Here is a 14,561-nt window from a genome sequence, read left to right as displayed (position 1 = left end):
ACCACCCCCTCGAAAACAAAAAGAAAAACATAAAAATTATTTTGTAAACCACTTGTGAAAACTTAATTTTTTAGATCAATTGAAAAGTATTAAAAAATTGAAAAGTATTAAAAAATTGAAAAGGATTAAAAAATTGAAAAATATTAAAAAATTGAAAAGGATAAAAAAATTGAAAAGGATTAAAAAATTGAAAAATATTAAAAAATTGAAAAGGATTAAAAAATTGAAAAGGATTAAAAAATTGAAAAATATTAAAAAATTGAAAAGGATTAAAAAATTGAAAAATATCAAAAAATTGAAAAGGATTAAAAAATTGAAAAGGATTAAAAAATTGAAAAGGATTAAAAAATTGAAAAGGATTAAAAAATTGAAAAGGATTAAAAAATTGAAAAATATTAAAAAATTGAAAAGGATAAAAAAATTGAAAAGGATTAAAAAATTGAAAAGTATTAAAAAATTGAAAAGGATTAAAAAATTGAAAAATATTAAAAAATTGAAAAGGATTAAAAAATTGAAAAGTATTAAAAAATTTTAAGTATTAAAAACTACGTAACAAAAAAAAATGAGCCACATTTTTTTAAAAACTTTCTTGTTATTTCAGATGTCTACTAAAGATTCCTCTGCGATGTGATAAGTCACTTCACTATAAAAAAAAAAATTTTTTTAAACTCTACTGAAGGCAGTGAAATGACGCAAAATAATCCCAGGGTCCAGGGGTTAGTACCATGCAAACGGTCAATTTGCGATGGGTTTGATTATGAGATTTGTTGTCAGCAACCTGGAATACCTCTAAAAAACACAAATTAAAGTTATCGGGGTTCTTTTGTAGCGTAAGGTAACTTTTACCTCTATTTCTATATATTTTATTCTAATGTTAATTTTTCAATTATTTTTTTAATTAATATATTTTATTCTAATGTTAATTTTTCAATTATTTTTTAATTAATATATTTTATTCTAATGTTAATTTTTCAATTATTTTTTAATTAATATATTTTATTCTAATGTTAATTTTTCAATTATTTTTTAATTAATATATTTTATTCTAATGTTAATTTTTCAATTATTTTTTAATTAATATATTTTATTTTAATGTTAATTTTTCAATTATTTTTTAATTAATATATTTTAATAATTATCTGTTTAATTTATTTTGTTTAATTTATTTCCTCCTATTTTGTGACTAATTTACATGACGTTTGGTCTTGATTGGGTATTGCTGATCTAATAATTCTTTAATCTTTTCATCCATGTTTACGAGGGGCATGCAATAAGTAATGCCCCTAACCAACTTCCCATAACAGTAGAGCAACGAAACTTGGCACAGTTATTAGTCTTTCTCTACATAGGAACCACCCAGAGTTATGCATTTCTCCCTTCGTTTGATGCAGCTCTGAGGACCGTTTTTGTAGAACACCCCAGGTTGGTCCTCCAACCACGACGTGACTTCAGAAATCAAGGCTGCATCATCTGGGAAACGCTTTCCTTTCAAAAACAACTTCATGGCTGGGAAGAGGTGAAAGTCAGAGGGTGCAAGGTCAGGAGAGTAGGGAGGATGGGGAGCATTTCGTAACCACACGCCCATGCTTCTGATCTGGCGACATGCGAGTTGTGAACTGGAGTGTTGTCCTGCAGGAAGAGGGTACCTTTTCTGATCTTACCCCGCCTCTTGATTTTGATAGCTTCCCTTAATTTCCTCAAAAGTGAAGCATAATAGGCTCTTGTAATTGTGGTACCCTTTACGAGGAAATCTGTCATCACTACTCCGTCCTGGTCCCAGAAATTTGTGAGCATGACCTTGCCAGCGGAGGGCTGCCGCCTTGCCTTCTTTGGAAGTGGTGAGTCCAATTGCTTCCACTGCATTGACGGGGCTTTGGTCTCTGGATCATAGTGATGGACCCAGGTTTCATCCTGTGTAATCAGTCTTTTGATAAACTTTGACTCATCTTCTTGGCACATCTCGAAATTCATCCTCGAGCACTCGACACATTCTTGCTTCTGGAATGGTGTGAGCAACCTGGGAATCCATCTGGCAGACACCTTATGCATATGCAAATAGTCATGAATAATAGTTTCCACAGACCCTGTACTAATATTGACATCTTGGGCTATTTGGCGAATAGAAATGCGCCGATCTTCCAAAATGGCAGCCTCAACTTGACGGACAGATGCCTCATCAATGGCAGAAGGGGGGGGTCAGGTCTGGGAACTGTTTCCACAGACTTCCGGCCATGTTTGAATTCACGATGGCAGCGTTTTACAAGGTCATGTGATAGGGCATTATCACTATAAGTTTCTTTCATTTCATCAAAAGTCTCCTGTGATGTGCGTCCTTTCAAATACAAAAACTGGATCACTGCTCGACATTCAACAGGCTCCATTTCACACCTGACTCAGTTCAACCACCTGTAAAACAGAAACCACAATTAGTTTAGAGCTGTAATTTGCCACATAACCTGTAGAGATATAAATCATTGCACATGCAAAATTTCAGCTAGATCAGACAACTGGAAGTGGGTCAGGGGCATTACTTATTGCACGCCCCTCGTATTTTAGTTGAAGAGAGGTAACGCATAAATCATTAACTATTTGTACGCGTTTAATTTTAATTATTTAGAAATTAATGGATCAGTATTCCATATATTATTACTTTATTTTTTTATATATATTTGGTTACTATATATCTACTTATATAATACAACTTACATAATATAATTTTATAATTTTCTTTCCTTCTATGTTCCCTACTCATTTTTTATATCTTTTTTCAGGTCCTAAGTAAATGTTTATCCCAACCTCATAGTCAGTGTATTCCTATGTAAACTATTTTTATGTAATTTAATTTACTGAATTATAGTGGCAAGGCCTTTTTAAATGAATACGTAAATTGAAAATTAATGATACATGAGTTACGCCCCTTCAATTAAAATTAAAATGATTAAAGAATTATAACGATACATGAATTACTTCCCTTGGACTAGTCAGAAAAAATCGATCAAAACTACAAGACATTTAAATTAGCAACAAACTAGAAGAAAATAAATAGATAATTCTAAAATATATTAATTAAATATTCTTTACATAAATCTTACGAATGTTTCTCTTCTTTAGTTATTAATTTAAAATTGCAATAAGTCCCTTCTTATTTTTTAACAAATGCATATTTCCTGTCTACTCACTCACTATAATAATTAATCTTCAGATAAATAATCTTCAAATCTTTAAAACGAATGTCATATTTCAAAAAGTATTTACAAATTGTATACTGTTTTCTGTAATGACATATCAGAATTCCATTTTTGGAAAAATTTATTTTAGGTGATGACGTTAGTAATAGTGCTGGGCGGTTAATCGAAATCAACAAACTTGGAACATTTTGGGGTATCAGAATCAGTATCGGAATCAGTATCGGAACCAGAAAAATGTTAACCTTAATTTCCGATTCCAAAAAGGATTATTTTATTTGTTTGTGGTTTTTTTTAAACTAAATTTTTCATTCCTAATAGTAATGATAAAATGTGTGTAGCTTAATTCTTAGAAATATATTTTCATGCTTTTATGTGTGTGTGTGTGTGTGTGTGTGTGTGTGTGTGTGTGTGTGTGTGTGTGTGTGGTCTACTTTTGCAGACATAACTTTAAAGCGATAAAAATAGCAAGTACTATTAACTCAGGTTCTGTAGCATAGTGGTATGCACACTCGGCCAGAGACTCTATGTTTCTGGATTCACACCACAGTATAGCCATGCTGATGAGCTATAATACCGCAAAACACATGTTAGTGGATAACTATTTTATATACTAGTAATCCAAGTAAATGTGTGTGTGTGTGTGTGTGTGTGTGTGTGTGTGTGTGTGTGTGTGTGTGTGTGTGTGTGTGTGTGTGTGTGTGTGTGTGTGTGTGTGTTTATAAGACTCACACTCCTGCTATAGACAATGATGATGATGAAAAATTTCACACATTATTTTAAAAATAAATAGATGAATAAATCAGATGAAAACAAAATCCAACAGATCAGCACTTAAAAGGGTTTGGATATTTTTTTTTTTAATAATTGGTTTTTAATAAAACTTAAGACAATGATGATGATGATAAATTTCACATTATTTTACAAACAATCATTTTATTTTAAAAAAAAAAAAGTCGTTTACAATGCTGACCTGTTGGATTTTGTTTTCGTCTGATTTCTACGTCTATTTATTTGTAAAAAATTATTTTAAAAATAAAGATATTTTACTGTTTGAATTTTGTATTTATTATGTGTTCAAAAGGAAGAAAACCAGTCAAAAACCATAAGAAATGCATCCTTGTATTTTTAAGGAAACTTTTCAAAAAGCAGAAAAACAAAATGCTCTGAAAACCACCAAATCTGACAGGTCTATGTATGTGAAAAATTGAGACTTTTTCAATGTCTGAATTTTGTCTTTATTATGTGTTCCAAAGAAAGGAAAACAGTCAAAAATACATAATAAATGCATATTATCCTTATTTTCTTAATAAAACTTTTTAAAAAATTAGAAAAAAATACTCTGAAAACAATAAAATCTGACAGGTCCACGGATGTGGTTGGTTGGTTGGTTGGTTGGTTGGTTGGTTGGTTGTTTTACGGCATATCAACCCTTTTCGGGTTATTTAATGCCGAATCCAAAGATTTTGAAGAAATTTTTTTTAATAGAATATATTTGTTGTTTTCACGTCAGTTTCTATTTAACCCATAGTTGGGACCCTAACAGGTACTACCACTCTGGGTCAGAGTGGACCTGGGAGCAATGGTAATTAAAGGGTGGCTCCACACTCCCCAAAGCCCACAAGCTGGGGCCTCACCACTGGATATAGTTTAAGGTCATATCCAGGACCTCCACGGATGTGAAAAATTGAGATTTTTTTCCGTGTTTGAATTTTGTCTTTATTATGTGTTCAAGAAAAAAAAACACTCAAAAACATAAGAAATGCATCCTAGCCTTGTATTCCTAATGAAACTTTGTAAAATGCAGAAAAACAAAATACGCTGAAAACAACTAAATCTGACATGTCAGTGTGGGTGAAAAATTGGATTTTTTCAATGTCTGAATTTGTGTTCAAAAGAAAGAAAACCAGTCAAAAATACATCAGGATTGTATTTTAAAGAAAACTTTGTAAAAATTTTATGACCAGTCAAAAATTCATATAAATGTATGTTTATGTATATGTAGGCATATGTATGTGTATGTGTATGCATATATATGTATATACATGTGTACGTAGATGCAGGTATGTATGTATGCATGTATGTATGTATGTATGTATACGTGTGTGTATGTATGTGTATATATGTGCATATGTGTATGTATGTGTATATATGTATGCATGTGTATGTATGTATATGTGTGTGTGTGTGTGTGTGTGTGTGTGTGTGTGTGTGTGTGTGTGAAATTGGAAAATGTTAGCCTTAATTTCTGATTCTAAAAAGGGTTCTTATAATTTGTTTGTTGTTGTTGTTGTTGTTGCTGTTGTTATTTTTGTTGTTGTTGTTGTTGTTGTTGTTGTTGTTGTTGATGATGATGATGATGATGATGATGATGATGATGATGCTGATGATGATGATGATGATGATGATGATGTTGCTGTTGTTGTTTAGAACTAAATTTTCCATTCCTAGTAGTAATGATAAAACGATAAATATTTATTGATTTTAAATTATCAGTAAAGCAAAGATTTATGGATCATAGTAACGATTTTAGGTAAATATATCACTGGAAAAATTACTGTAAATTTGCTCAAGCAAAATAGCTCGAACAGATAAATATGGTAAAAATGTCACGAGCGAAAAATATAAAAGAAAATCTCACAATGAATTCATTTAAAATCTTGGATGCAATACATAAAGGGGGAAACAGTAAGACGTTTGTAAAATTAATACCAGCATTTTATTTAGATTTAAAAGTAGATGATAGCTCTCTGCTAAACCTCCCTACTTTTTTTTATGTGATTTTAGTGTGGGAACTGTTACTTGTATTGGAATTGGGACTTTAGGAAAAAAAATCAATAATTGGTTCGGAATCGAAAACAAAAAACATTGAAATCGTCCCATCACTAGTTGGTACGTAGTTAAGCCATAAGTATATCTCTGCATTGAATATTTGGTGATTAATCTATGGTAAATTGAAATAATTATTAAACGTGTGCATTGATTATGTCTTTTTCTACAATTGTTTAACTATAAAAGGATGTGCTTTTATTGGATTAGTCTGGTGGCAGCAGATTTACGATTCAGAAGTTTCATCCACCGACCAGAGGCGAATTGTAACAGCTTGTCGCTATTATTGTCAACTAAAAATATCAGCTGTTACACGTAGACACAACAGCTCTCAGTTGAACACACAATTATTCGCGGAGAACATAAGATGCGGAACATTTGTACAAAGTTTGTTTCAAGGATGCTCAGAGAAGATCAGAAAGAAGATGTTGTCATGGGCATAAAGACAGTTCCCCAGCCTCGCTATAGTCCAGACCTTACTCCCTGTGACTTTTTGTTATATATACAATTTTTTAAAATTAATGATTGAAAACTTTAAAAAATACTACTACTACAAATAATAATAATAATAATAATAATAATAATTCTGGACAGGGTTCAAAATACTGTCACTAACTTGAAAATCCTAAACTGTCATCAAAGCTTCAACCTCTGTCCCATCGACGTAATGTTTCATCCCACTGTCTGTCCTACAAGTACTTTAATGGTGGATGCTCCGACGAATTACAAGCCCTTGTACCCCTTGGACATAAATATCCCGACAAACCCGACAATCAGCAAAATCCCACCCCTACACAGTAGCGTCCCTAGATGTAAGAAAGCCTTCTACCCTTATAGTTTCTCACTCAGAACTGCTAGACTCTGGAACTCCCTTCTGGGTTTCTGCTTTCACAACTGTACTGACATACAGAAGTTAAAGTGTAATGTGAATGAAAATCTTGCTGCTCAACTCCTTACATAGTATCCCTGTAACACTCGCTCGCCATTTTGATTTTCACCTTCAAAACATTGGTCATCTTATTCTGACGAATTTCCAGAATGACTTGCTTCAGTCTAAACAGACAGTTGACCTGCATTTGAATGTTGCCAACCGTCTTCGAGCTATCAATTCATCAGCTGCAATATCACTGAACTTTGATGATTTAATAAGAACCAATGTGTCAACTTGATTATGCCGGAGAATGGCCATATTTAATTGAATCAACTATGAGAATAGATTTCTTTTGTAACTGAAGTTGATATTTGATAGTAGCCCCCCTCCCTACATCAAAGTGGCACTGAGCCTTGTTTGGGGTAAAAATGAAATTAAAAAAAAAATACCCCAAACCACATCTCAAACTCTATTAACATGTAATCAAATGCAACCAAAGTTTACATTAGAAGAACAGATCATAAAAACATTGTACATAAATAGTGAGATATTCAAGTGACAATAATAATTATAAGACAAGATTCAAAATCTTATAGTAAAAACGACCAATTGTGTTTGAAGGCTATATCAATTCAGTTCGTAAGAAACACCATGGACACGCGTTAGGATATAAAAGAATAATGACAATATTAGAAAATTTTTTTAATAATATTTAATAACATAATCTCTCCTTAAGACTATTCGCTTTTCCCAAACTGGATATTACACGACACCAATGCAGCAATCATTAACATCTCAAATCCACACACTTTAGGCGTAATATGCAAAAATGAATCATTTATATACATTTAAACAAAAGCTCCAATTATTTCCAATAGTACTTAATATTAATTACAACTCGTTCGTATCTTTGAAATTAGTTTGACAGCCAGTCTGCGACATTGACTTCAAGAAATAAATAAATAAAAAAATATATATAAAACAGACAAAGAAAAGTCTCGGCAAACAATTGTACACATTTCTTTTTATCCCCCCCCCCTGAAAAAGAAATACTGCTCTTGAAAATTAGGAACATCAGCACCTACCATTTTATACGACATATTATGTTGGCAAATAAAATCAATATAATTGAAAATTATTGAAAATTTATTCTAATATTGTCATTATTATTTTATATGTTAACTCATATCCACGGTGTTTCCTATGAACTGCATTGATATAGCCTTCAAACACAACTTCTTTCATACTACACACAATGCTTCAAGCAAACTACATCCTTCTCTTTAAATTTTAGACATTTTCTTGAATCATTATAATTTAATGAATTTTAATCAAAGCAAGAATAAGGATTCTAGATGTAACGTTTATTATAATTATGATCTTTGTTCATAATCTTCGTATGAGGCTGTCTGGCGGTATCGGATTCCTGACTTAAATGCAACAAATATTGATGTTATTGTTTGTTCCCCCCCCCCCTTTGCAAAACTTAATCACTCCTTGCCAAAAGCAAAAACAAAAATAACAGATTTTCTCTGCAAACCAACCAAACTAAACACCATAAATAAATATTTGGAGAGAGAAAGAAGTTGAAGCATACAAACCTTTGCCAAAATGGTTGAACCGAAAAAAAAGGGTTGATGTGCCGTAGAAAAAATACCCCCCACCCACAAAAAATACCATGAAAAAAAATCTGAAGTTATAAACAACTTGAAGCATAAAAAAATAACTTTATTTCCAAAATTACTAGACTCGGTATTAAATAACCCGAAAAGGGTTGATATGCCGTAAAACAAAACAATCAAACAACCAAATCGTAAAGGAGTATTAAAATAATGCAAAATGCTTCTGTTTGCAGAATTCATATTTTTCACCATAGCACGAGTATTCTTCCAGTTAATAAAAATCTTGAGTTTGAGAAGACTTATCCGATATACGAGTATATGGAGAATTAAATTTAATTAAATCCCGGCGATGTGATATGCCGGGAGATTGTATGAGGAGCAGTCGAGGATAATAATAACTTCCACAGAATTTTGGTACGGTTGACGGATCTTGTAAGAAAAGAAACCCCAAAGAAAAGTTAAATAAATTTATAAACGAAATAAATCACTGTGTTTCTCGTGAGAAGGTTTTAGAACTATAAATGAAAATAAAATGTTGACAAGCGCATCAAAAATATATGAAAAATTAAACTCAAATGAACAATTAAAAACAAATGAAGAATTAAAAAATAAATTGACTATAAAATTAAATAAACAATTTTAAAAGATGAAGAATTAAAAAATAAATTTATGATAAAAAAGTGAACAATTGAAAAGAAATCGACGATTAAAAAGAAATGGACAACTCCAAATGAATTAAATGATTAAAAAACAATGAACAGTTGAAAAACAAATTAACAATTAAAAAGAAATAAACAATTGAAAATAATGAAAGATTTAAAAAGAAATGAAAAATGAACACGAAATTAATAATTGGAAAGAAATGTAGAATTAAAAACAAATTAACAATTAAAAAGAAACGAACAATTCAAACATGGATAATTCAAAAGACATAAACAATTCAAAAGTAATAAGCAATGGAAAAGAAATAATTAAAAAGAAATGAAGAATTATGAAAGAATTAACAATTAAAAAGAAATTTCTAACTAAAAAGAAATAAACAATTAAACGACTCTGGAGAAGTTGAACGAAGTGGGCTAAGAAATTCTGTCTCATCCGCCATACTCTCCAGACCTCTCACCTACCAACTACCATTTTTTTTTTCATGCATCTCGATAATTTTCTGCGTGAGAAATTCTTCAAAAATCTAAGTGATATCAAAAACATCTTCAACGACTTCATCGTCACCAGAATGCAACATTTTTACGTTACTTGTATAAATACACTTGTTTTGCGTTGGCAATAATGCTTATTTCAATCAATAAATATTTGTTTGAGCTGAGATATGTTCATATGAATTTAAAATTTAAAAATCACAATAACTTTCTTGTCAACCTGCTGTCTAAAATAAACCCATTTATGAAAAAATAAAAAGCTTGAATGCGAAACGCAATAAATTCGATATTTTTGAGAAATTAAACTATAGAAGAATGAACATATCAAATATATAATTTGATTAAATCTTACTCTAATTAAAGCAAAAGAAACTATGCAGATGTCAAATTATGTAAAACGTGATTTTAAGATGTAGTAAAGTGTTAGAATTAAACACTTTTTGTAGTGATAGTTTTGCAGTGTTGAAAAGGGCTTTCATCCACGACCGACGTAAATATAGATTCAGGCCTGAAAAAGAGACGTCATGCATGAGGTCTTAGCAAGCACGATCTGTCAAATAATCAGACTGTCGATGATAAATAAAACGCAATGTAGAAAAGCATTAGAAAACTTTCAAACTTGCATTTAAAAAAAAACAGAATGTAAAGAAAACTATTTATACTGAAACTAAACATTCAATATTATTTTTTTATGAGAATTAATTCAAAAGCGAAACGTTGTGTTGTTTCTGCGGAACATCTGTAAAAAAAAACACTTTGTTATTTTACAGATTATTATTTACTTAACAAATGAAATTAAAAAATGAACGAACACAATTCGATATATCTGGAAACTGAACTTTATTCAATATGTTTTTTTAGAAAGTAAAAACAAGGATTGCATATAAAAATTATGTTTGAAGGAAAACACAATCAAACTCTTCGATTAAGTAAACACATTAAATCGAACGAAAAATAAGTTTTAAAATATTTTAAAATGATTTAAATTCAAATAAACAATTTCAATACAAATTTACTAGTCCGGAAATATATCTTTTTTAAATCCAACGTATAGAAAAAAACGTTTGATGATTTAGTTGAAAATAGATTGCTAAATACTAAAGTTATTATTTCAGCACGGCCTGTATTGTGCATAAATATGAAAAACTGATTAATTATTGAATTTCGGGTTTTTATTTAGAATTCAATTTTATAACAAAAATACTAAAAATACAGACAAACATTTATGATGTACATACCCGTCACGGAACGAAAATATCATATCCCAAAAGTCACGTAACTTGATCAAGTCTTTTTTAGTAAGTTAAACCGCTAGGTTTCTTAGAATATGTTAAAATTCAATGGCAGATGACGATCGATTTTTAACTATGGTCATTACGAAGGTCAACTGAATTCGACTACCGAGATTTTGGGGGGTGTTCAAAATAATTAAAATATTTTTTGTTGCCTGTTTTACAAGTATTTCAATGGCTAGTGCTCTGACAAACTCCAAGCACTAACACCCCCTCAACAACAATACCCTCAACAACAATACCCTCGACAAATCCAACAAGCAGCAAAATCCCACCCCCACACTGTAGAGATCCCTACACGCTGTAAGCCTTCTACTCAAATAGCTTTTTTCTTCGGACTGCTGCACTTTGGAATTCTCTCCCGTGCCTCTGCTTCCCTAACTGTACTGATATGCAGAATATCATGTAATGTGAACATCTTGCTGCTCAATTCCATAAATAGTATCCCTACAAATCTGGTAACGATTAAGTGGCCCTGTGCCATGTTCGGGGGGGGGGGGACGTTAATAAGAAATAAGAAATTTCGATTTTCTTTTTTTTTTTTAAACTAAGAAAATCGAAATGTATTATTTGATCAAGTTACGTGATTTTTGCATTATGACATCTTTGTTCCGTGAGGAGTGCATACACTATAAAGATTTTTTTTTGTCTTTTTATGATTAAGTTGAATTCTAAATAAAAACTGAATTTTGTAAGTGTTATAAAACTTGTTGATGCAAAAGAAAAAATCCAAACTATTTGGAAATAAATATATAAACAGTTTCAGTTTATGTTTTCTATATATTTTGAACGAGGATAAACATTACTTTTCTTTAAATATTGTCATACAGAAAAAAAAGCTTTCTTCATGGAAACAGATGTGTTTTTAACTTAAATCTAAAGTTACGTGTGAATTAATAATTAAATACGGTTTCAACAAATATGAACGTCACAGAATTTTCCCGGCAAAAATCACTCCCTTTTAATTGCACGTGTCTAAATTTTTATTATTACTTTTCGGAAAATGAAATACTGTCACACACAGACCAGTTTTAAGAATCTTGCGGCAAATTCTTTGTGAATTGAAACAGAAAATAACGATCCTCCGTAATAATACCGTGAGTCCTTGACCATAAAACTACACCTGCGACTTTCACAAATCATATAATTTTAGTGAAGATGCCCACTTGATGTACGTCAGCCGTGGGCTAGCGTGTTTTACTTTCGAACTCTTCAAATATATATATATATATATATATATATATATATATATATATATATATATATATATATATATATACTAGAAAAAGTACCCGTCGTTGACTGGGTAAAAAAAACAGCCTACAGAAAATGGACTCTGATTTATGAAAGTATGATAGGTTATGAAAAGGAAGGGTTGTAAAGAGATAGCAAAATATGATGAAAGTAAAAATAAAATAGATAAACCCCATAATTTATTATACCATACCTGTTCACACTGAAATACTTATCACAATATTCTGTGGATCTATATTAAAAAAAAAAAACTTGTTAAACTTTGTGACATATTTCCATTCTATGGAGGTCAGGCGCGAAAGAACACCCCATAATTTTATGATACCATATTTCTTCAAACTGAGACATAATTATCAAAGTATACTTACGAAGATAGATATGAAAAGTCTTTATTAAAGTTTGTGCCTACTTCCATTCTATGGAGGCCAGGCGCGAACGTAGACTCCACAATTTTATTATACCATCCCTATTTAAGTTAAAACATACTTATCAAAATATTATTATGTACATCTATATCAAAAACACTTGTAAACGTTTTTTTTTTAATTTTTAATTTTTTTATTTCAATACTTTGTGGACCAGGCGCGTACGCAGATCCCACAATTTTAATGAATCATCATTATGCCAGATCAAATATACCCATTCCTGTGTCTCGATACATCTTCTATCATTATATGTGATCAGTTTTCTATAATAGTCAACCATATAGGAGCCTCTTCGTGACCAGACACACACACACACACACACACAGATGTTCAGCTTTATATATATATATATATATATATATATATATATATATATATATATATATATATATATATATATATAAGTGACTCTGCCTGTCTGTACGAAAAACGGTCTCTACCATACTCCTCTGTAAATTATTATTCTACAAACTTGATATATAAGAGATTTTTGCCTGTGGAACAATTTCGATTTCGTCTTTATCGGATAAAAATAGCTGCAAATAGGTCACAATTGAAATTTTAAAAAAAAGAAATTAAAACTTGTCAGGCATAAAGCGAATCCAAGTGCTCTTCTACGCATGGGCAAATATACATTTGTAGGTTAAACGTTATTTTTAAGCTTTTTATATGCGTATAGTCATGAATAAGACTAAAGAGTTAAATGTGTTGGTTTCGATTCTAGCTGATGGCACCCGGCTCATATAAAAAAAAACAATTGAAATCACTATTCTATATTGGTACAATATAATATTGGGTACAATATAATATTAGCTCTGTAATGATAAATACGAAATCTGCATGAATTAAAATAACATATTTCAGCGTGTTTTACGACCGGACCTCGCCGGGCTGCCTTCTAGCATATTGTTAAAACGAAATTATAAGAATTAAAGATGACAATGTTATTTGTAGCATCCTAATTGGGATGGTGATACATGTAAGGTAATGCACATGATGGTATTATTTGGATTATTTGAACGACTGCGCTCATTTTGAGTGTTATTCGCACACCGTTTCGGTCGGTGTAACCTTCGACCTTCCTCAGGTGTATCTTGTTCAACTCTAGAATCTGCGAGGAATTTCGAACGGAACTCTTTACTTAATCTACGGGGTTTAGCATACTCTCGATCCGGGATGCTCTTTCAAGGGGTCAAGTTGGACGAGGTGAGAAGTAAGACTTCGTTGATGCTAGAAACACTTTGATTGAACTGTAAATCGCAAAGAGTCAAGAAGTAGCACTTCAACATTTCGATCGTACTCCCTGTAGACTGATTTATTATCGTGTTACTCGTCTCAAAGAGTCTGCGATAAGAAGGAAACGTCAGTGTTTATGACTTCTACATTACGCCCTTAGGCAAAAAGCTGATAGAGAGAAAGATAGTTGTTTGGTACATGAAGGAGTTAAGAAGAAAAAGACAAAAACTTGTGAATTCAGTATTGCGTGAGCCTTTTCTAGTCTCACACAAAAACACGCGTTCACATCTCAAGCTATTATATTACTTGTCATATACATACGCGCACACAAACATACGCGCGCACGTCCACACACGTACATATATTCACATTCGCATATATACACTCACATTCACGTGTACACACACACACGCTAACGTACACACATGTACTCACATACGCACACACGTATGCACACATGGACAACGTCACTTCCCCTTTCAAAGGAAATCCACACATGCGCAAAAGACCACCGGAAACAATTATAAAAGCAAGAACAATAAGCAGCATCTTTCTTTTCAGACCAGCTTCCGAGCTGGGCGGTCTACGGACCGACAGCGTGCCTTTTTGGCAGGCGCGCGTACGCGCGTGCCTCACGCCACTTGCTACTATGTGGGACAAAAAGCTAACAGACCGTACGTACACTTTATACGC

The sequence above is a fragment of the Euprymna scolopes genome, chromosome 10 (genome assembly GCF_053919585.1).
Source record: "Euprymna scolopes isolate OS-2025 chromosome 10, ASM5391958v1, whole genome shotgun sequence".
In the NCBI taxonomy this organism is placed as follows: Eukaryota; Metazoa; Mollusca; class Cephalopoda; order Sepiida; family Sepiolidae; genus Euprymna; species Euprymna scolopes.
The sequence above is the reverse complement of the archived record's forward strand: the minus strand, read 5'-3'. Positions refer to the sequence as shown.